We start from the raw sequence: 23,413 nt of genomic DNA on the forward strand, positions 1-23,413 counted from the left end.
CCGCCAACTTTCGTCGTTTCGCCAACTTTCGTCGTTTCGCATCTCGTGTTCGTTCGTGTCTCCGAGCATCTTGCCTGCTTTCTCTCTCTACCTTTCTAACGGTACCGTTCGCGCTCTTTCGCTCTCGCCATTGCTGCTTGTATTGTCTGTCTGCCGGAGGAAGCTTCGGCTAACGGTTTTCGCCGACAGCCGACAGCCGAGAGGGCCATCGGGCCATCGGGCCACCGGCCATCGGCCTCCTACGGCGACGTCGACGCCGGCGTTGCCCGAATGCCGAAACGCCAAAATGCCGAAATACCGAAATGCCATGCAGCAAAAACAGTTTGCATTTGTTTTTCCGCGTGTTCGCACACGTTCACGGGTCTGCGTCACATCCTTTCTGCCTTTCTGTCTTTCTGTCACATCCTCACATCACATTCACATTCCTCCTTGCTCTCTCTCAGCTCCAGTGCGATCTTCTTTTTTCTTGACTTTTTTTTTGTGAAATACCGCTACTCCGCCACCGCGTCTGTGTCACTGTGTGTGTGTGTGTGTGTTTTTGAGAAAAAGTTTTTCAAAAAATACATTTTTTAAAGTTTGTCAGTTTAAGCTAAAAACCGTGTTTGGAAAAACAAGGACTTGTTTAGTATTTTTTATAAAAAGTTTCAAATAAAATATATTTTTCAAAATCAAGTTCAAGTTTTGGAAATGTTTTTGAAAACAACATAGGGCTTAGATTTTGAAAAAGGGCTTTTCGAAATTGTTTTTAGAAACAAATGAGTGAAGGGGGAGAATTTTCTGAACAAAAACCAAAGATTCAAAACAAAAACTTTGTGGCAGTTTGAAAAAAATGTAAAAAGAGGAATTTAAAATATAACGATTTTCAAAATTTTGTTCAAAAGTGAAAATTGAGAAAGTTTTTGAGAAGTTGTTGAAAGAATTTCATTTGGAAACTATTTTCGAAAATAAAAAATTCCATAAATTCCATTTAAAATAAAATGTGCAGGAATTAGAATTTAGAAACTAAAGAACATTTCAAAAAATAGAAGAGAATTTTCAAAACATAGTTCCATAGTCATAGCTGTGAAGTAAAGTCCCGTTAGTCCTGAAAACTCTCAACACTTGACCCATAAACTGTTTCGAAACTTTGCAAATTAAAACCTCGCTCGAATGCCGTTTTTTTCCGAGATATTGCACTTTCTGCTGAGAAACTCCGGGAGTTGCAACTTGGCGTTGCTCTCGTGTTGCGGCTGCTGCTGCTGCTGCTGCGGTCTCAGTCGCTGCTGGCGCTGGCAGAGGCGGCGACCGAGGCAGAGGCAGAGGCGGCGACAGCGACCGCAGCAGAAGCAGAAGCGGCATGGCTCGCCTCCAAAGTCCGAGTCGTGTCGAGATCGAAGCGCCGAACGGAACGGAACGGAACTGAACGGAAGTGCAGTGCAAAGCGGAAACGGAAGTTGAGCAGCATTCCCACTTAGTACGCACACACTCTCACACACACACACACACGCATTGTGCGCATTGGAGTTCAACTCTTATTCGAAAAAAAATAAATTATTATTCTTTTATGATTAATTTTTGAAGCGCGCGACTCTGAGAATTTTTTTTGTAAATTTTTTTAAGGTGCAAATATAACCAAAAGCCTAATTTTAAAAATCAAATACTAATAATCTCCAAAAATCAAATCCCCCCTCCCCCCAAACAGCAGCAAGAACAACAACGCGCGGTGTTGTGAGCTTGCCACAAAAAAAAAGAGAAAAATATTATAGAAAAGAAATAGAAAGAAATATTCAAATAAAAAAAAAGCAAGCAATAAAAAAAGAAAGCAACCTTTGTGGCAAATCGAATAATGTCGGCAAAATGTTTGAGGAAATGCAGTGCGTGTGCATGAAGGAACAAACTAAAATGCCACTGGGAAAAGTACTCTGGACAAGTGAACAAGACAAGAAGTAAACAAAAGTATATTCAATAAAATATATATATACAAATTACAAAAACAAGCCAACAATTAAGAGAGAAACTAAAAAAACAATCCCTGGAAAACCGGAAAAATGTGCGGCAGCCAAGTTGGCTGCCTTTGAGGCTGACTGAGTGGCTCCAAGGTGTGTTCTTTTGTGAATATTATTCATTTTTCAATACTATATCCCCACTATATAATATCAATCTTCGATTTTTAATCCAGAAGTCCCCCCAAAAGTGTATACATTTCTTTTATTCTTGTATATTTTTCTTAAGTGTGTGTGTGTGTGTGTTTTTTTTTTTTTTTAATGATCTAAATTTGCTGATTTGTGATTTTTTTGTGAAACACTTCCGCTTGGTGGTTGGTGGTTGGTGTTTGGTGGTTCTGTTCTTTAATGGTCGCGTTGAAATCCCCCACCTCAACTCACCTCACCAACAAACCTGACCTATTTTGCGGGAAAATCAAAGAATATTCTATATAAATAAATATTCATTCACATGCTAGGAGATCTCGAGAGATCGAAAGATATATATTTTTCAGTTCGGGCCACTCGGCTCTCGGGCATTGAAGAATTATTTCTCGAATGCCATTATTCTTTTCTTGTTTTTATGATTTCTAATGAAGTGCGAACGAATTATACAAATATGGTTTCTTCAACAATGCCAAATGAATAATAAAACATAATTCAAAGGCTATTGCGATTGCGATTGCGATTGCTCATCAAAAAGATATTGCTAATGGGTTTGGGGATTTATTTTAGGGATATTAGGGGAATATTACTTAAAAGATATATTTTTAGGGAATTATAAGATTTTTTTAGAATTTTGAAATGGTAGGAGAGAAGTCTGAGGAAAAGATATTTGTATTAAATGGATTTTTTTTGAATGGAACTTGAAATAATAATATTTAAAAGGTGGGTTTTTTGAGATTTTAGAATTATGTGTTTTTTAAAACAACTTCAGAGACTTTTTGAAGAAAGAACCCTCTAATATCTGAATAGTTTTTTGGATGGTTCTTGTAGTTTAGAATAATAATAATAAAAGGCTATTTTTTCAAAGGGTTTTATAGGTAAAGAAAGTTAGGAACCTTTTTGAAACAGAAACCCTTAAAAACTGGATGGTTTTTGGATATTGGAGTAATATTACTGACAAAATACTATTCTTTTTGAGTTTTTAAGCCTTTTTTAAGCAAAGTTTTTGAAGAAAAAAGCTCTATTAAACAGATACACTACAATATAAGTAGTAGAAAAGTCTCTTTGAGAGATTTCTTTAATGAGATTTCATATTTCGGAATGCCCTAGACACATTTTTGCGATTTATTTTAGAGCTTAGGCACTGAAGAGAGAAGAGGAGACAAAAATACTCCATTGTCTCGATCAAAACTATTTCTAATTAAAACAATTTTATAAACAATTCCTCAAGTCAGCTGGCACTGCCACTGCCAGACAAACATAAACAAAATGAGAAATCAGAAATGAGAAAGAGGCGGGCCGAAATCTGAAAAACTTACAATATTTTCTAAAATAAATCTCGAGTTGATTTGATGATTTGTTCATGTCTTTATGTCTTCATGTCTTCTGGCATCTCGGCCAGGCCATCGCTCATTGGGAATCCAACGAACCGCAGCCCCGAAAACATCCCATTGGGCTTATGACTTTTGGTATTGAGGCTTTCATCTTTTTGGCATTTTTGGGTTTTTCGGGGTTTTTGGGCTTTAGAATTCTACAATAATTTGTGAAGCATTAAATTGAAAACAAAAAAAAAAATAGATTCTTTGCAACAAAAGGGGGAATTATTTAAAAATGATCTCATAAAAATGTTATTTATTCAATTAATTTATTTGCTGTCATTTGCATTGAGGCTCAATCGTAAAATTATACACCAGAGAGGGCTGAAGTCGGAGTCTGGCAAAGAAATGGCCACTTTGGGGGACTTTCTAGGCCACTTTCACATTAAATCATCATCAAAAAAATGCAAAAAAAATACAATCACATCAAAATCAGCCACAGGATAAAAAAAAATGAGAGAAAGAATTAATGCAAATGTTGGCGCTTTCACATTAAATATGCAAAAATTGCAACAAAAATGAGAGAATATGCTGTGAAAAGTTAAATACAAAAAAAAAAATACCAAAAAAAGAGGAATAACAATTGGAATAATTGTGAAATATAATGGCATATGAAATTTCATTTCAATTTCATTTCTGCATCTTTTTATTTATTTATTCAAGCAGCGCCCAGCACAACAGAACAGCAGTAGAGGAAATCATGTCCATAAACTGAAAATTGCCACCCACACACACACACACAACACAACACAAAACACACACATTTATAGGCAGGGACATTAAGAAAAAATCATTCACAACAAAGGCCACCGCAGAGCAGCCTCAAAAGCAAAAAAATTCAAAACTAAATGGATGGAAAATATTAAAAAATATTATAAATAAATTAAAACGAAATACATTTACTTTCAGTAGCTTTTTGGCCTTACAAAAAGTGTTTGTTGAAAGAGTAGAGGATTTTTTTAATGGAGTTAAGGGTTAAGAGGGTTTTTTTTAATTAAATAGATCAAGAAGGTTAAATAGAACAGTTTGGAAGGGAGAGATTTTGGTTTAGAGATATTGTATCTCTTGGAAATGTGTTTATAAGTAGGATGTAGATTTTATAATTCATTTATGAGAGAAGTTTAAATCATTAGTCATTAGACTTTAAGGGCTTTATAAGAAAAATAGATAGATAGATAGATGGACTTTAAGGAGTTATAGATATAGGTGTAGGTATAGGTATAGGTATAGTAAGAGTATAGTTATATCTTTTTATCATCTTGACTGAGAGAGATAGCCATAAAAGATAGTTAAGAGGTTATTTATATTTTAAAACTATACTTTTCCAAGTTATTCCTTACATACCTTCAAATGTTTCAAGTATTTAAGTGATAAATAAAATAATAAATATAAAATAACAATAAATAATATATATTTGAATCAGTTATAGAGTAAAGGCAAGTAGTTATGTCTACAGACCTGTCTCTTACTCCATAATTGACCTATTTTGTAATCAGGAAGCAGGAAACCAAGCTGACAAAAGGACATGAAAGGCTGAGCAATGGCCTGTAAGTCAGAGTAGTTATTGAAACACAAATTAAAGGACTTTTAAGGACCTAACTCAATAACTCTATAGTATATACCCAAAATATATATCTTAAAAATCCAAATAAAACCAAAAGTGACTGGCTTCGGGGGTAGACCTTCCCCTTTGTTGTTATCCCGACACATCCTGGCCGGCATTGTGAGCTTGGCTCTGTCCTGGCTCTATGTACTCCATGTACTGGCCCCATTTCTCCCATGTCCCTATGTAGTTGAAAATGGTCTTTAGGTCGCATCGCGCATTAAACCATTGCGATGAAAATTTTGCATACATAGAGGGGGTGAAGGGGAGTGTATATCTAGTATCTAGTATCTGGTATTTCAGTATCAGTGTTAGTGCTAGTATCTGTGTGAGTGTGTGTGTGTTTGCTTCCTTTTTGTCCTCTCGATGCGATGGTGTTTGTGTTTATTTGTTTGCTGTTGGCTTTGATTTGGTTTCTGGCCTGGTGGCTCTTGCTATCGCCATCAAATCAGGCTCACACAAACATAATTGTTCCCATGCCTTGCTTCCAAGTGTGTGTGCCTTGTCCTGTCCTGTATCCTAGTGTGTCACTGTGTCTGTGTGCCACAGTGTAAATAGCAATTACAGGCCATCTGAGCTCCTCAATGTGTTAGGGTAAATATACATACATAATCAAGCGAATGCCCCCAAAAACGAAAATGCAATGAGGCGAGGCACGGCTCACAACAACAACAACAACAACAACAACAGCAACAACTAAACAACACAACACAAAAAAAAAAAAAAGCGAAAACAACATGCAACAAAATAACAACAACAACTAGAACTATACTTTGCACTTGAAATAAAATTTTACAAAAAATATTTCAAGACTTTCGAGAGATTTCAGTCTTACACTTCTAGTCTGAAGTCAAAAATTCAATCTCTTCTAGTTAGTTTATATGATATTTTATCAATTAAATATTAATTATAGTATTTAAAAGTGTTATTTTTATTAAAAAAACGACTTTTTCCCGGTGTACTGCACTTAAGCCTCGCCTGCGCCCATAAGTATGCTTCGATAAGTGTGAATAAGCGTGCCTCGCGAAGACTAAGAGGATAGAAGAGAGAAGAAACTGAAAGAGAGAGGGGGGCGTGGCAGGAAGGAGGCTAAAAAGCCAGGAGTCTATAATAATGCATTAACTTGGTTAGAAAGAAGGGCTTCAAAAAGCCAAAAAATAGAGCTGGCAGAGAAAAAATTATAAAATAGAGCTCAAATAGATAATTATAGCACTTAAATATAGTATAACAGTATATTATTTTGTTCTATTATAGTATAAAGTATAATATAGCACTAGAACAGATACTAGATTTAAGGCAAAAGTCTGATTATTATTAGAGTATTATGATATATTATGATAATAGTAGTAGTATTTTAATAGTATTATAGATATTAGTATCTATTTAAAGGCAACTAAAAAGAAATATGCTATAAAATAGTAAATCAAATACATATAATTGTTCTAGAAGAGATTATAATGTGTTCTAGAGGGTTTAAGATAGTACTCCCAGAGATCTTGAAGTCTAGAGCTGAGTCTTAAGGTCTTGAGATCCTAATAGCTTAAGAGCGATCTAGAATCTAGAGGTCTAAAGATCTAGAAAGCCAGAATTCTAAGAGATCTACGAAACTTTAAGTCTTCAAGTCTTGAGATCTATAGGTCTTGAGATCCAGAAGGCTAGAGGTCTTGAGTTCTAGAGCTCTGGAGATGTATAAGGCTTGAGGTGCAGAAGTCTCATGGCTCTAGAATTCTGTAGATCTTGAGATCTCGTGATCTAGTGATCTAGAGGTCTAGAAGTCATGGGGTGTGGAAGTCTAGAGCTGTTAGGACCTGAGATCTTGAGGTCTAGAGCCTCTAGGTTTTGAGATCTTGAGGTCTAGAGCCTTAGAGGTCTTGGGATCTATAGATCCTTATAAGATTTTAAACAATTTCCCAAAAGCCAAGGTCCAAGAGCACCTTTCAGAGATTATTATATGAATTGTTGATTATTTTTTAACAATTTTTGAATTAAAAACACAATTAAACCTCTTAGAAATGGCTCTTTGGAACAAACTCTTATACTAATTCCCAAAACTAACAAAATCGGAGCAAAAAAGCCAATTAAATGATGAACTTGCGACAAGGAGAGGGAGAAAAGGGGGCGGAGAAAAGAAAGCAAAGAAAGCCCGAAAGAAAAGAACGAAGACGGAACACTGTACAGTGAGGCATGGAGGTGGACGGACGTCGCATTACACAATATTTATTTAATGGCACGACTTTCCATACATAGAGAACCGCCGCCAATTTATGTCGCCCCCCTCTCTCTCTCTCTGTGGCTAGTGCCGTCCTTGTCCAACTGTTGTCTGTGAGGCATTATTACCCACCCATATTGGAACTCCTCGTGACCGAGATTCAAAGCTGACGATGACGATGACGATGACGATGGCGGTGGAAGTGGCAGTGGAAGTGGAGCCTCAACCCCTTTTTCGGGCCAAGAAGAAGTTCGACTTTTGGCTTTGTCTTGAAAACGAAAGCAGCCCGGAAATGTTTGTGCTGGCCTGGCCCGGCCCGGCCTGGCCCATGGTATATAGTGACTACTTAACTGTACTATACCATATATCACCCAGAAAGGGGGGAGGGGAGTGCTGGCTCTGGGAAATGGGGAAAATGTGCAAAGACAGAGACAGTGGCAGCCGGCAGCCGGCAGTGGCAGTGGCAGCAGGCGCGATGTGTGCATATATTATGCAGTCACCTCCAAATGAAGCTACCAACACTGCCAGAAATCAGGGGGTAAATTGCTTAACAATCTAACTATATTTATTATAGCTCAAGAACTTAAAGGACAAGTTTAATGATCAAGATACTGGAGAAAAAGTCTGAAGAAATTGAAGAAATATGGATATATAGTGGCTCTATAACTTGATACATAAAGTCTGTTTAAAGTAACTATTATTAGGAAATTTAGGGTAATATTTAAAAAATTTATATAATAATAAACAAAATATATACAATAATTGAAGAATATGAAAAATAGTTTATATATAATAGATAGAATATTATAGCTCCTATATAATTGTTTATAATTTTATAATAGATAGATAGATATATAATAGTTTTCTGATAATATAATATATATAATAATAATAGTTTATTTTTAATATGATAACTTCTATGTAATAGCTTCTATATAATAGTTTCCAGATATATAGTAGTTTGATTATAGATCTATACAATTGTTTTCTTAGGATAGCACCTATATTATAGATTCTTTATAGTAGTTCCTATAGAATAGTTCCCTTAGGAGAGTTTCTTTATAATAGTTCCTAGAATTTTAATACAGAAACTGTCAGACAAAGATAGCTTCCTTAAAATATTAAATAGAAACTAAACTCATTAATAAATTAAACAATTTTGATAAAAAAAAACTATTATTGGTGCAGGAAATTATTATTAAACATAAAATAATAATATAAAATATGAAAGATGTAATATAATAGACACAATGTGATAATATTTATAAGATATAAGATTTAAGATTTAATAATAGTTAGTAGAAGTATAGATAGATAGTACGATAGATAGATAGAAGTATAGATAGTATAGTAATAATAAATATAAATCAGTATAATATTACTTACTAATTATGGCTTAAAAAATTAAATTACAAATCTTAGCTCACTCTTAACCCTTTATTAACTTACTCATTTAAGTATTATTATTATTAGTATTATAATTATTAGTTGTTATTAGTAGTAGTATTATTATTAACTATATTACTATATTAATTTGAGATATTTTTGTGCCAAATTCCAACCCCTTTCCAGCCCCTTTGCCGCTGGCTTTAAGTTGGCTTTAATCACGGATATGCCCGCATATGCAGGCGCCAGTACATAGGCTTATATATAATACTATATGTTATGCTATGTGCTATGTGTTATGTACTATGTGCTATGTGTTATGTGTTATGTGGCAGGCAGTCTGACAGGCCAGCCTGTCGCTGCTCCGCTCTTTTCACTCTTCTGTCTCAATAACTTTGGACTTTGCATTTTCGTTACGTTTCGTATGCAATTTTCGCATTTTGTCTATCTCTCTCGCACTCCGGCGGAGGAGGAGGAGGAGGTGGTGCCACGCCCCTTGGCCGCTTGTTAAATAGCATCCATAGCTATAGCTATATAGCCTATAGTATAGTACGTGTTGGGAATGTAGGACATTGTTATGCAGGCAGGCGGCAAAAAGGAAGAGCAAATGAGTTGGACAAAGCGGGGCAAGGGGGCAAGGGGCAAGGGAGGGGGCACTGGGTGGTGGACGGGAGATGAGGGGGGGGGGGCTATGGGGCAACATTGCAGGAGTAGGCCAGCCGCATGGCACGAAATGTGCAACACAAAAGTTTTCGTCATTATTGGCTTATGAGGTGAAATTTATTGCAGCATAATTCAAGGGGCTTGGAGCTCTGGCTTGGAGCTCTACCTTTCTTCAGCTCCCTCTCTTTCTGCCACTCTATACCTGTCTCTCTCAGGGGGGGGCTCAGTCTCTGTCTTTGGTGGTCTTTGACTCTTTCTTTGGGTCAACTGGAAGAAAGAAAGCTTGAAGAGTTCTTTAAAAGAATATTTTTTTAGAAGAAAGATGTTCTTAACTTACTGTCTCTTTTGGCTCCTTAAAGGCTGCAGACCCTCTCTTTTTTAGAAGAAAGTACTATAAACTCTATAAAAACCTCAGAAGAACCTCTTTCTACCTTCTAGACCTCGCTTTCTTTCATTCTCTCCGCCTCTCATGGTCTCTTTTGGCTTCTTAAAGGCTTTCTCCAGATGAAAGCTTAAGCAATTCTACAGAACAAAGATATACTTTATAAGAAAAAGGCTCCCAACTAATTCTATATCTTTTTATCTCTCACTTTCTCTATTCTTCGAACTCTTTTGGCTTCTTAAAAGGCCTCCCATTCTAAGAATCTTTGGTTCCGCCAGAAGAGAGTCTAAAGAGTTTTAAAGAAACCAATATACTTTATAAGAAAGAGGTTCCTAACTCGAAATATCTTAAAAAATGAAACTAAAACTATTGCAAATTAATATAATTTTATTAAAATAATATAAGTATTTCCCTGAAATTCCTTAATATTTAATCATAATTTCTATTTTAAATTTATAAAATAATAATATTTTCAAATATTTTCCTCCATTTTCAGAAGCACTCGGAAAAAATAAACCAAAACCCGAAGCCAAAAACAAGAAACTAAAAAATAAACATTAAAAAAAAAAGAGAGAGAGAGAGAGAGAGAGAGAGAGAGAGAAGAAGAAAAAGAAAAGTTTTAGAATTATTACAAAAGAATCTTCTATATTTGAAATATTTTCAAAACAAATTCAAAACTTAATTATATTAACTCATAATTAACTATTTGATAATTAATTAATTAATTAATTAAATAGTAAACAAAGCTCAAATAGACTGAAATAGAGTCCAAATATATTACGAAAGTAAAATGCAATTAATTCAACATATCATATAAATTAATTAGAACAAATTGCATTTAAGTTATTTAAAAAAAAAAACAAAAACCAGAAAGAAAACAAGAACAGAAAAGCAAACAAGAAGCGTACAATAATAAAAAATAATTTAATAAAAAAGCAATGAACCAAAAGTAACAATAAAAAATTCAAGCAAAAATAAACACAAACAGAAGATCAAAGTGCGGTGACTTTTGCTCCCAAAAGCCCAAAAAAAAACAAAAACACTAATAATTAATAATTAATAATTAATAATACAATAAAAAATTAATTTCGCGTTAAATAATAATAGTGTTTAAATGGAACAACTGACCTAAGAGGCCCCGAGCGACACAAGACGAGGAAAAATATTAAAAAAAGGTAATAATTTCATAAAAATTTCAAAAAAAAAATAAAAGGTCAAAGGCGGGGCCATGAATTTAAATGCCCTGCTGATTTTTATTATTATAATTTGTTTTTATTTTCAACAAGTGCTCTGCCCTCCTGAGATCTCAGAGATTTCCATCGCCCCCCCCTTCGGAAAAATGTCTATTCTTAGACATTCGTTTGCTTTTCTATTCAGATTGTCTTTATTTATTTGGTTTTTGTTTGTTTTGGATGCCACTGCCTCTAGTTCTGGCTCTGGCTCTATCTCCTTGTGAAAAATGATTTCTTAATGAGTCGCAACTGTGCGGTAGATTGAACAAAAAAATTAAAAGAAAAAAAAAAGAGAATGGATTGGCATAGATCATCGCGAGTATTACGCTGACTAATGGGTGTCTAATGAGTGGAAGAAGTGAAAAATGCTAGAGGGCCGGGCCGGCCTACAAACCACCACTCGACATTGAATCATAATAATAGATTGTGGGAATTTTATAGAGTTTGTTTTTCTCTTGTTGTTTTTGGGTAATGCTTGAAATTAGAGGTGGGGTGTTGGATTCAAAATTATACGGAGTTCTTAGGATACTTCTATTACAAGAGGTTTAACTTAAAAAAGTGGCTTTATAGGGTTAATAATAAAATAATAATAACTATATTTGATTATATTTTAGTTATAATCTTAAGAGTTTCATTAAAAAGCATAAAATATTGAACAATTATGGTATATACTTTGTAAAAAGCAGTATTTCTAAGAAAAAATACTACAAATATCCCTTAGAAGCAATACCTTAAAAAGTACCTTAAAAATATCCCTCAAAATAGACCTACTTAGTTCTTAAATCCCTCGTATTAAACCTCAAATAGTAAGCCCTAAAGAAACACTACAAAAAGTGCTAAAAAATAATCCTTTCACCCTCAAAAATAAGTCTAAAAATACTTCTTAAAATATCCCAAAAATACCAATTAAAGTACCTCTCAAAATACCTCTAAATAAACCCAAGAAAGCTCTAAAAATTCCCCTAAAACTTAACAGTTCTGCTAAAAATCTTTAAAAATCAATCCCCTGCCAAAAACTAGAATAAATTTCTGCAAAAAAAAAATCTTAAATCCAAAGGAAAAAAATGGGGAAAAAATATCCGCACACTCACAGAAATCGGAGGAGCTTCATTAACGGACAGCATTCCACTTTCGTAACTCAATTTGAAGCTGAAAAATCCGTGGCACATGTCCGTGGCGACAGCAGCGCAGGAAACAAGCTAATTCCCGAATCCACCATCCAGTATCCAGTATCCAGTATCCAGTCCAGAGTCCAGCTATATATCTGCTATCTGCCATCTGCCATCTGCGGATATATATCCACATCGCCGACCGACAGCCGAAAAATCGCTGACGAATCGAAATCAATTTCTGCAAAAATTGAAGGAGGGGAGGCAAAAAAAAATGATAAAAAACGAAGGAATTTCATGCGAGGTAGCAGGGACTTTTATTTCCCATTTTTTTTATACTTTTTTTTTTCTTCCTTTTTTTTGGTGTTGTCCTTGTGGGGCCATTCATCGGGATTCATTCATAGAGCAATCAGTTGGAGGACGAAGGATGGGGATGGGGGGGGACTTAGGACTAATCAAATCAAAGAGTTCGACTCCCACCCCCTCTCTCTCTTTCGGTGGGAAAAAAAATCAAAAAATCACTTCCGATTTCCGATCGGTAGATAGGAAGTCAAACAAACAAATACGAGACAGGAAATGAGGAGCCAAGGGACCACTCTCATATCCCAGTTATCCTTACAATCAGGACGAAGAGAAAAAACATAAAAAAAAAAAAACATTATCTATCAAAATTTATTGGCCACTGCAACGGTGATAAAGTGCAATTTTTTTTTTTTTTTACCTGAAAAATGGCCATTCTTGTTGCTTGCCACTTTGTGGCAATAAAAAGTTTGTTTTTAAAACAAACATTTGCTCTCCAGCCCCCTCCAGGCCCACCCTTGTCACTCGTCGGCTTGTAAGATTTTACAACACTGCCACGCCCCAACGCCCACACACACTTCCCCCCCACCCCTTACATGTGTGCTTCCAAGCCAATAAATACCATTTTTTTTTTGGGGCATTTTTTTTAAGGGCATTTCGGTTCTTGGAATTCAAAAGATTTCAAATCTTTTCGAAAATATTTCAAAGTTTTTGATTTGAAAGATTTTTATGATTTTATTTCGTAGAAATTACTTTATTTGGCATCTGGAAGAGATACAATTTGGCTTCGAAAAACTCATTTCCAATTATTTCAGAGTTTTTCAAAAAATTTATCTAATTTGTGTGAAATTTTGCAAGTGCTAGGGATTTTTATGAGGCTCTTTACTTCATTTTTGGAAATATTCGAGATGAGAGACATATGCCGGGGGAAGTTTTGGGGCTTAAATATTAGTTTATAATATAGGGAGATGAGATGTAGAAGGGGAGAGCAGTACCAGGTATCATATAATCTGGGTCATCACTTAAAAGATAAATATTTAGGATAATCAATAGAATATATGTTCTTTATAGCTACTATTTGAGATTATTAGTATCTGAGAGTAGTACCGGGTATGGTATAGTATTATTTATAACTTCAATTGGAAATATTCGAGCTAAGAACCTGTTCTTATCTAGTTTTTTATACAAGAAGTACCGGATATCATATAGTCTAGGTCAGGGGTGCCCAAGCACTGCTTATGACAGAGCAAATTCCAATACCTATGCACAAAAGCACAAATACATATGAGCGATAGTTTTTTTTTTTTTTTCTATCGTATCACTGAAAAAAATTTTTGTAACATTTTCAACAGAAAAAAAAAAAAAAATTTTTTCGGATAATTGAGAATTAATTTTAGGATTAAAATTATTTTCAATATGCTCAATTATTTTTCGAATTTTTTTTACTGCGCTTCCATATCGGCTTGTGACGCAGATACTTTAGCATAGCATTTAATAAAATGCCTTTCCAAATTAATTTTTTTGTTTCCGCTTATTATTATATTACATATAATACATTGCTGCTCGCAAAGAAAATTTTCGACAAAGAAAAAATGCATCGTTCCACAGTCAACCATTCTGTCCAAAACCACAACAAGAAGTGCTTTTTTGCAGTGAAAAGTTTTCGGCAATCCAACAACAAAATGCCAGAAAAGTGTTGAAACTGTTTAAGTGTTATTAAACTACGAAAAATTGTTATTGTAATTTGCCTTGCCTATACTGGGAGCAGCACACGTATATGATTTTGCTCTACCCATATGACAGAGCAATCCAACAACAAAGGAGGAACGAGAGCAATGGGACTGGGCATCCCTGGTCTAGGTCATAACTTTGGTTATATTTGAGATAAAAGACAGAAAAGTAGCAGGTATCTTATAGTCTTGGACTTAAATGAGAAATATTTGAAATAGGAACCAAGAATATATGTTCAATATAGTTGATTTTTAAGAATAATACCAGGAAACAAAAACCAAAGAGGTAGAAAATGAGAAAAGTACCAGGTATCGTATAATAATAGTGATAAGTTTAGTATTCGAGTTGAGAACCTGATCTTTAAGGTTAATTATAGAGATTAAATTAATTTTTGAAGAAGTACCTGGTATCGTATACCAAAAATACTAAATTATAATACTTCTACTAATAGAACTAAGAGTAATACTATTTCTTATATTATTCCTATTATTTCCCCTTACGAAAAAGAAAGAAAATTCAAAATTCGGTTTCGATTTCCAATTCCTCCTCGCTGGGGAACACCGAAAGGTGTTTGTATAAAAATAAATAAAAAATAAGCCCCCTGATCGGCCCATCGGCCCATGGCCCCAGTGATTTTTTGTAGCAATTGGGCGTGTGTTGATGGATTTTTAGTTGTTATTGTCGCCGAGGGCATGGTGTATGGTGTATGGTGTGTGTGCTGCTGGGGTGCTGCTGAGAACCCTTTCTGTTCCATTTTGTTTTCCATATTTTCTGGCCATTTTTCCCGGCATGTGTAATTTGTATTCATCATCGTGTTGATGATTTTTTGGACAATAGAGACTGAGATCTTGCTGTAATTAATTTTAATGCAAAACATTTTCTGCTTTCTGGCAGAGAGTTGCCGGCGAGGCATTTCATTTGTTCCGTTTACCGCTTGATGTTGCTAATTTTGATGAGCATAATGATTGATTGATTGATTGATTGATGGATGGATGGATGGATGGACGGTAGGATGGAATCCAAATGAATGCTGATGGTCTGGTTGAGTGAATTGCTTTTTGATAGATCACAAATATGTCAAAGGGGGTTCTGTCTGCTTTCTGCCAAAAATGCAGACAAGGGGTTTCAGTTCATTCATTCATTCTTTTTGTGGAATTTGTGGAATGGAATTCGAAATGGAAAGCCTGAAACTGAAATAGAAATGAAATTTGGTTTATGAAACGCTAATTGGATTAGTCTAAGCTTTCAAATAGAGCATGGTCACACTAAATAAGGGGGGCACAACTTGACAAATTCATAAATTCAACAGCAAGCCACAAATATGAGTTTCAGTTTCAGTAAGAAAAAATAATTAACAGGGAAAGGGAGTGAAAAAAAAATAAAAGAAATTATAATAAGAATTAATGGCCAATGGGGCGTATGAGTGATTTAAATTATTTACTTATGAGAGGAAAGTAGAGTTCCTGGCCAAGTTCTAATGACCACCCCTTGAAATCTCATCCCATAAAAATTATCCCTGATTTCTCAATCATCTGACCCTTGCACTCAATCGACTTCAAATGCAAATAGTTCATGCCATCCCCCCCTAATAATAAATATGTATTTCTGGTGCAGCAGGAAGCCCTTCACCCTTCAAGAGGAATGCATTTTGAGGGTCATATTTCTTGGAAGCTCAGCTCATGTGAGGGACATACCAGCATAGAATATAAAATGAATAATGGAGGCTGAAAAATGGCTGGAAAAAAAAGCTGGAGCGATGACAACTATAGGAAATATTATAAGGATATGCGCGGCCATAAAGCACCAAGACCACGACCACGACCAGGACCACGACCAAGACCAAGACAAATAAAAGAGAAATCGTTTATTGCAAAAGAGCCCATAAATTGATTTTTTCAAATAAAAATAAAATATCGACACACGAAGGAGACGACACACAAGACATACAAGCTAAGGACGAACAGGAACAGGACCCCAAGTCAGACAGATAAAATAAGCCATCTACCATAAGGAGCCACAAGGATGGTGGGTGGATGGGTGGGTGGTTGGGTGGGTGGTTGGGGCCTGGAAGGGGAGATGCTGGCAAGATACACGAGACTCAATGGCCTGCCGCTGCTGCTCTTGTGGTCCAAAAAGAAGCCGCCTCCAAGACGCCAAAGAAAAATACGACGAAAGAGCAAAAGATAGTTATACAAAAAAAAAATAGAAAGAAAAAAATAAAAATAAAATTTAGAGAGAGAGAAACATTGTCCTTGTTGGTTTTGTCGTCATCGTCCTTTCTTTTCTTTCCCATTTTTTTTTTTTTTTTTTTTTTTTTTTTTTTGGCCAAGGTACCATTTCCTATTTAAGTTAAAAACTATTAGGACCAAAAACCACCCACCCACCCACTGCCACAGTACATAAATTAAGTGTGTTGGATGGGACAGTAGGGGGTGGGGTGCGGTGGGATGATAAAAAATGGAGTTCTGGTCTGTGAGGGGTTGGATGAATTTTTATTAAAAACTATGGCTCTACGGCTCTTTAATAAAGATGCGAAGGAGAGACGACATCCTGGGTATCCTGGTAGCCAGGGAGAAGCATCACGAGGCACAGCCCATAAATAAGGACATACAGACGGCATTTATCTGGCCCGCAGATGAAAAAAAAAAAAAAAGGGAGAAAAATATACAAAAAATTGTTACAACACCGAAAAGATGGTCGGGGTGGAGGGGAAGTGGTTAGATAGTTGGTCTGGGAGTAAGATAGGAGTTATGTAACAAGCGATATTTGATATTTAGTTATTGAACTAGGGGGGAGTGGGGTGGGGACTAGGAGGTACCTGGTATTTTTAGTAATTTTTATAACTTTGGGGATGGGAGGTCTATTAGTTCTATAGATATTCATATTTTTCCTAACTTGGCTATTCAAATAGGGAGGAGTAGGGATGGGACTAGCAGATACCTGGTGTTTATAGTATTTTTAAGCTTAAGGAGGTCCTGCAAGGCCCACAAGTACCGGGTATTCATACTTTTTTCATTTTCTTCCATACTTAGCTACAGAACTAAGAAGTAATAGGGATTCCTGGTATTTTTATTCTCCGACTTGATTCGAACTGTATGGCCTGGAGGTCTATTAGTACCGGGTATTTATACTTTTTCCAATCTAACTACTAACTTGGCTACTGAACTAAGAAGTAGTAGGGTAAGGACTAAGAGATGTCTGGTATTTATGGTATTTTTAAGCTTAAGAAGGTGCCCTGTTTCGAACTCTTCACCCTAGAACGTCTACAAGTACCGGGTATTATTATTTTTTTCCCATTTCTTCCCTATTTACTTACTGAACTATGAAGTAATAGGGTTGGGACTAAGAGATACCTGGTATTAATAGTATTTTTTAGCCTCAGGAGGTCCTGAAAAGTACTATTTCTTCCCATTTCCAACCCCCCAGACCTCCAGAAACGATCGCTCTCTTAGATATTAGTCCTATAACTGATGCCCCTTTTAATTCCCCGCAACTTTGCCAACTCTAATCCGAAAGGATAAGCCCAAGAGTGTGGGGTCCTGCGAAGGACTCGCTACATAAATCAATTTGGCCATTTATTTAGCGGCAGGCGGCAGGCGACATTTGCATTTGCTTATTAAAAGGGATTGAGGAACAGAAACAGGAACAGGAACAGGAACAGGGGCGGCGGCGAATAAAATACTAGAAAAATGGAAAGGGGGGGGGGGGGGGGGGGGGGGAGATAGTCGAGTGGAGTGGAGGGAGGAAAAAGGACAAAAGGACGAGAGGCGGCAGTCGTGACAAATATATTTCACAATTTTAATTGGCCCAACAAACTTGAAGTCCTGAAGTTGGAAACTAACTGAACTGAAGTTGAGGCTAAAAACTTGATTCCTTTTCTTTATTTGCCGCCTGGACCTGCCTGCCACTTCATTTCTAGAGCTGCAGTTTCTGTTCTTTTATTTTTTTTTTGTTTTTCGAAGCTTTTCTTGGCCACTTTATTGTTTTCTCCCCCACAGATACCCTTATTTCCGAGCACTCGAGCATGGTAATTATGGGAATAGCTTTAGATCATCGGAAGCTATAGTCTCTACACCTCTCTAGTCTCTAATTCCCAAAAAAATAAAAAATAGAAAATAGAAAATGAAAAGAAATGGAATTTAAAGTTCAAATTCCTTACTCTCTAAACATTTTTAATCAAAAAGTTAACTAAAATCAATTAAAAACATTTAATGTGGAATAAATTGAATTAAGTACGCAGTTTAAGGCCACACACTTTTGACCACCATTCGAGTGTATTTAAAACTTCCAACTTGGTCTCGGTCTCAACTTTTTACCAACTACAACTCCCTTTTTTTTTCGTCCTGGCAGAAGGCAAAAGTTTTCGATCCAAAAGGCAGGTTGGCTAAATTAAAAAAAAGCAAAAAAAAAAAAAAAAAAGGGAAAAGGAGTGCGTGAAGAATAAAGGAGCTGTGTAGTCTCTGGATTCTATAGCTTCTGGATCCTCCAGCCTGGCCATAAACTTTATCGCCACTAAGGAGCATCTGCCTGGCCTGGCCTGTCCTGGCAGCTCCTGGCTTTCTGGCTTACTGGCAATCATACATTCATATTCTCATGTTTATTTAACGATGCTTTTTACGCTGCACGAGACTCGGCGCGAAATGCAAAAAGGATTAAAACTCATGCCCAGGATACTGGCTATACTTACTTATACACATACACATACACACACACATATATATATAGATATATATATATATATATATATATATATATACTGATGCTGCAGATCCTTCAAGTGGCGTGAAATTTGGCACTTTGAGTGGCGTTTCTCGGTCTTTACGTTCAACTTTTAACTAAACCAAAAAAGTACTTGTGTGTGCTGCTTGCTAAAATATTAAAAAACATCTTTTACTTTCGGCTCATCAAGTGTCAGAGTCATCAGGCGTTGAATGGCATGAATCCCGGCCAAGTACTTCATCGTTTCAGAACTGAAAAGTATTAAAAAGAAAGGTTCAGATGGGGATATAGTGTATTAAGTGTTATTTTGAGTTAAAAAGTGCCTTAAAAGAGCACCTCGAAGGACCAAAATATCATATTTTAATATGTCTTGTTTCATTTTGAAACATACATATTTCCAATATCTATAGTTTATATATCGATGGTTTTGAGGGTTTGGGTGTTTTTTAAGCTAAAAGGAGTCATAGAAATGAAGGTGGAATAGAAACTTCAAAGAATAGTGGCTCGAAGGGCCAAAAATATCACATTTAAATATGTTTTTTGTTTCATTTTTTAACATTTATCGATGATTTTGAGAGTTAAGTATCTTCCGAGCTATAAAAATGAAAATAGAATGGAAAAATGAAAATAAAAAGCAGGCTCGAAGGACCAAAATGTGATTTTTAAACCTATTTTGGACAAAAGTGATGAACTAAAATGGAGCCATGGACTTGAAGAGCACCTCCTGGTACAGTTATTTCCCTGTCCTCTGAAACAATTTCCCTCCCACTCCAAGACACATATATTTTATCCTCTCTGGCCCCCTTTTTTTATGATTTTTGCTTTTTCTGCTCCCATTGGCCAATTACGGAGGACAAAAGCAAACGGAACGAGTGTCAATTGGTGACGCAGAAAGCAAAAGATAAAGAATGCAGTTGAACAGATACAGATACAGATATATCTACGGATAAAGTTGCAGATACAGATACAGATACAGATACAGATACAGATACAGATACAGAAGCTGCAACTGAGAGATGGATATTTTTTAATAACACAAATTGGGCGTCGAGGAGAGAAAAGAATTATTATTGAAATATTTACAAGAGGCACACACAATTGATATCTTCAGTTGGTTGGAGGTGGGAGTGGAATGGAGTCCTTTGGCCTGATCCTGCTGCTTCCTGCTGCTAGCACCTGGTCTGGCCTGGCCTGGCCTGTGCTGGCATCTCCTCCTTCAGTGCGAGATGACATAATTTATGGGCCATCCTGCGGCTAAAATAAAGTGGAATGGGCTTCGACTCGACTCGACTCGAGTGGCAAGAAACGAGAAGGAAAGGACCGAAGTGGAGGACCCTTTAGAGGTCTCCTTCCTGGGCAATTAAAACGCCAAACTAATTAGATGAATTCTGTGTGATTTCCGTATAATTAAATTGCCCATTTGAGTAGAGGACGAGTGGCAAGGACTACTTCTATTCAGAAGAGATTCCACCTGATTTGTGGACAACTCGCAGGGCACTGAGAGAAGAGAACTAAGCGGCCCAATTAGGCCTCTAATTTATGGGGCAGTTTGGTTTAAAGATTTCTGATTCATTTCCCCAATCGATGGAACGTCGATGTTGAAACAATATGGTCTTTAGGGCCGAACCATATGCCCAGGGACCATAAACTCCTAGGCTTATAGCAAATCCATGCTATACTGATTTTACGACCATTTCTTTGCAGTGTCTGGAGGAGGATGTTTACAACTTTTATAACATGCTAACTATACAGGACAGGGGGAGAGTGGGAGTGGGTCTACCCCACCACTCGACGTTTAAGTTTACGGTACTTAACGTAATTTCCTTTTATTTTTTAGGGTAGTAGTAGTAGTAGTGGGAGAGGAAGTCCTGTCTGGAAGACAAGTCTTGGGGGCATCTCTTCATGTTGATGCGGAGGAGCCGGAGCCGGAGCCGGAGACCTCCAGTTGAGCCAAAGATAAATAAGCAAATAGGCAAATAAATCTTCATTTCAACTTCTTGTGAGGCTTTCTTAACTTTTTCTCAAGCCCACACCGTCGTCCTTCGTCCTTCTTCAGCTCCACCATCACTCACATCCATTTCTCACACACTTCTACTCTTGTCTTTTAAGTTTTCTTCGTTTGGTGCCCCTGCTTCTTAGCCAATTCAAAAATTTCTCCAACTTACGCTAGTAAATTGTTCGGGTAACATGCACTTAAGTATGCCAGGACGAAGAAGGACCTTCTCCGCCTTCTTATCCTCTGAAACCCGCAGCTGGAACATGTGTACCATGCACGAGCTCTTCTGTCTTTTTGGCCCACTCCGGCACCCGGCACTCGGCACTGTCTCTTTGCTCTTGCCATTAAAAGTTGGGCCCTGCAGGGCGAAAGTTTTCGCCCAAAAACGCTTAGTCCTGCTAACCAGACATCCTGGGCCACCCTACTCCTTAGCCTCTTTCCGCTTTTACATTGTTCAAGTATTTTTGGTATTTTACTTTGGTATTTCATTTGTCTTTTGGGAGTTATAGGCCTCTTACACTCCACTTTCCCAACTGGCTTCATCCAGAGCACCCAGAAGTAGGCAACACATTTATTTTCTCAACAATCTCTACTAATATTACTAACTAATTATTTATTTAATTTTAAAACCACTTCCTCCACTTCATTTTCTTTTAATTTTTAATCTAAACTCTAAACCTATTTTTCTTACAAAATTAAACCAACAATTTCCCTCCAAAGCTTTGGGATATCTTGTCTCTGTGGAATTCTTTTACTAGCGCCCCCTACCTTCTTCTGTTTCTCTTCTCTCTCCTAGAGCTGCATTGATTTGCATTTATTATTCCTGGCGTCAGTAGCGCGCCAAAAATTTCATTACAAACATAAAACTTTATTTGTTTCTTTTTGTTGTTTGTTTGTTTGCTGGCTGTTTTTGCCACCTTGCCCTACCTGAGGCACTAATTTCAGTTGTCATTGTCAGTTGGGAAGAGAGATTATCTTAAACTGTTCTACTAGAGGTAGAGATAGCTTCTCAGACATTCCTGGAATCAAGATTCTAGGTTACTTCGTATCTTATTTATAATTCTCCCGACAAATTCGTCGTCTAGCTGGCAGGCTCCTTCTCTCTCCATCCTAATCCTTCCGCCCTCCAAGTCATACACTCATCATTCAGTCAGTCATTCACTCATTCACTCACTCACTCATTCATTCACTCACTCACTCATTCACTTGTACACTTCCTGCATACCTTTGCATATTTTTGCAATTCAGCGGAAAGTTCACTACTCCAGCTTCCTTCTCGTTTTCCAGCTTTTCCTCCCGGCGCTTTTCTTCTCCTCCTTCCCATCCACCTCCATCCATCTCCATCGCCACTCGCTTGTGTCCTCGGCTTATGTCAGTAAACTGTAAATATTTAATTAATTTGCATGGATATTTTTTATGCCAGCTAAGTTGAGTTTATTAGTCGCGTCGAGCTGCTGCTCCTCCCACTCCCACTCCCACTTCCACTCCCACTCCACAGTTGGCTCTTCCGTCCTGGACTCCGGCTCCTTTCTTCCTCTGTGGCTCTGCATAATTTACGGGGGCTCTTTAAGCTCCAGCACGTGTGCTACTGTGTGTGTGTGTGTTCCACTTTTCCACTTTTCCGCTTTTCCGTCGCACCTCACAAGTTGCTCCGATTCCGGAGAAAACAAATTAACGCCAAATAGTGGATTTTTCTTAGATTTTTTGATCAATTTTCAGAAGATTTTGGCGCTAGCTTGGGTTTTAGGCTTATGAGTGAGGGAAAATGCCTGGCGAAAGCTTATTAATCGATATAGATGCGTGGTGTGTATATCGATAGTGCTATCGTTATGGATCTCTCATCTCTAGTTGCTATTTTTGCTTCTGAGAAGTGGGTTCAACTTCAGAGAATACAAATAAACTCACAATACAGTCTCTTCTTGAACTTTGAGATCAATTTCCTTAAAAATCTCATTCTCAAAAACTCGATAAAACACATAGATCTTTCATCTCTAGGGGCTTTCTGAAAGGTTTCTTTTGAAAAAAAAGCCTAAAAACTTGCTTCAAATCAGAAAAGAAAGAAAATTTAACCGAAAAACTCCCCAGATTTGACTTTTTCAGTCAATTTCCAGAAGAAAAAGACACTCAAATGCCTTGATAGTGTTGGAAAGTGCCATTTTAGAGAGCTTATTAATCTTTCTTCGATAGATCAGTATCGGTTATCGCTACAGATCTCCCATCCCTAGGGGAATATGGAAAGTTATCCTAAGGAAAGAAGGACCTACAGAAATCAGTAGCGGCTCGGCAGCCAAACCGTTCAGTCGGCTGCCAAAAAATAATTATTTTATTTTAACTTTGCTTTTTAATAATATATTTTATTTATTTTAATATTTTCTCATAATATTTTTAAATACAAAAACCTGAATTAAATTGTGAAATTTATTCTCCTCATCCTTTTATATTTTTTATTTTTTTTTTGAGCACCAGGTTCATTATTGCGGTTAATCTGTTTGTTCTGCTCTGGTCCTCCGGTCCTTGTTTGGGTTTTACCTTCAAACTTTACCCTCCGACCCGACCAACCGAGAAAAAACCCCAAAAATTT

The 23,413-nt window shown here is 36.7% G+C and overlaps 2 long non-coding RNA genes across 2 annotated transcripts in view; one reads left to right on the plus strand and one right to left on the minus strand.

The window, feature by feature from the left end:
• Nucleotides 1–277: 277 nt before the first annotated feature.
• LOC116655135 overlaps nucleotides 278–23,413 on the plus strand; it is a 36,989-nt gene continuing 13,853 nt past the window's right edge. Inside the window, exons 1-3 of the long non-coding RNA XR_004310293.2 lie at nucleotides 278–361; nucleotides 1,682–2,078; nucleotides 10,242–10,920. This is a non-coding gene — a long non-coding RNA (uncharacterized LOC116655135). The remainder of the gene's footprint in view (nucleotides 362–1,681; nucleotides 2,079–10,241; nucleotides 10,921–23,413) is intronic.
• Nucleotides 13,911–22,611, minus strand: LOC123257646. Its single transcript, XR_006507771.1, has 3 exons — nucleotides 22,058–22,611; nucleotides 18,805–19,087; nucleotides 13,911–15,307 (listed from the first exon to the last, which is right to left on the minus strand). It is a non-coding gene; the product is annotated as an uncharacterized LOC123257646 (long non-coding RNA).

This window comes from Drosophila ananassae, chromosome XR, assembly GCF_017639315.1.
Source record: "Drosophila ananassae strain 14024-0371.13 chromosome XR, ASM1763931v2, whole genome shotgun sequence".
Taxonomy (NCBI): domain Eukaryota; kingdom Metazoa; phylum Arthropoda; class Insecta; order Diptera; family Drosophilidae; genus Drosophila; species Drosophila ananassae.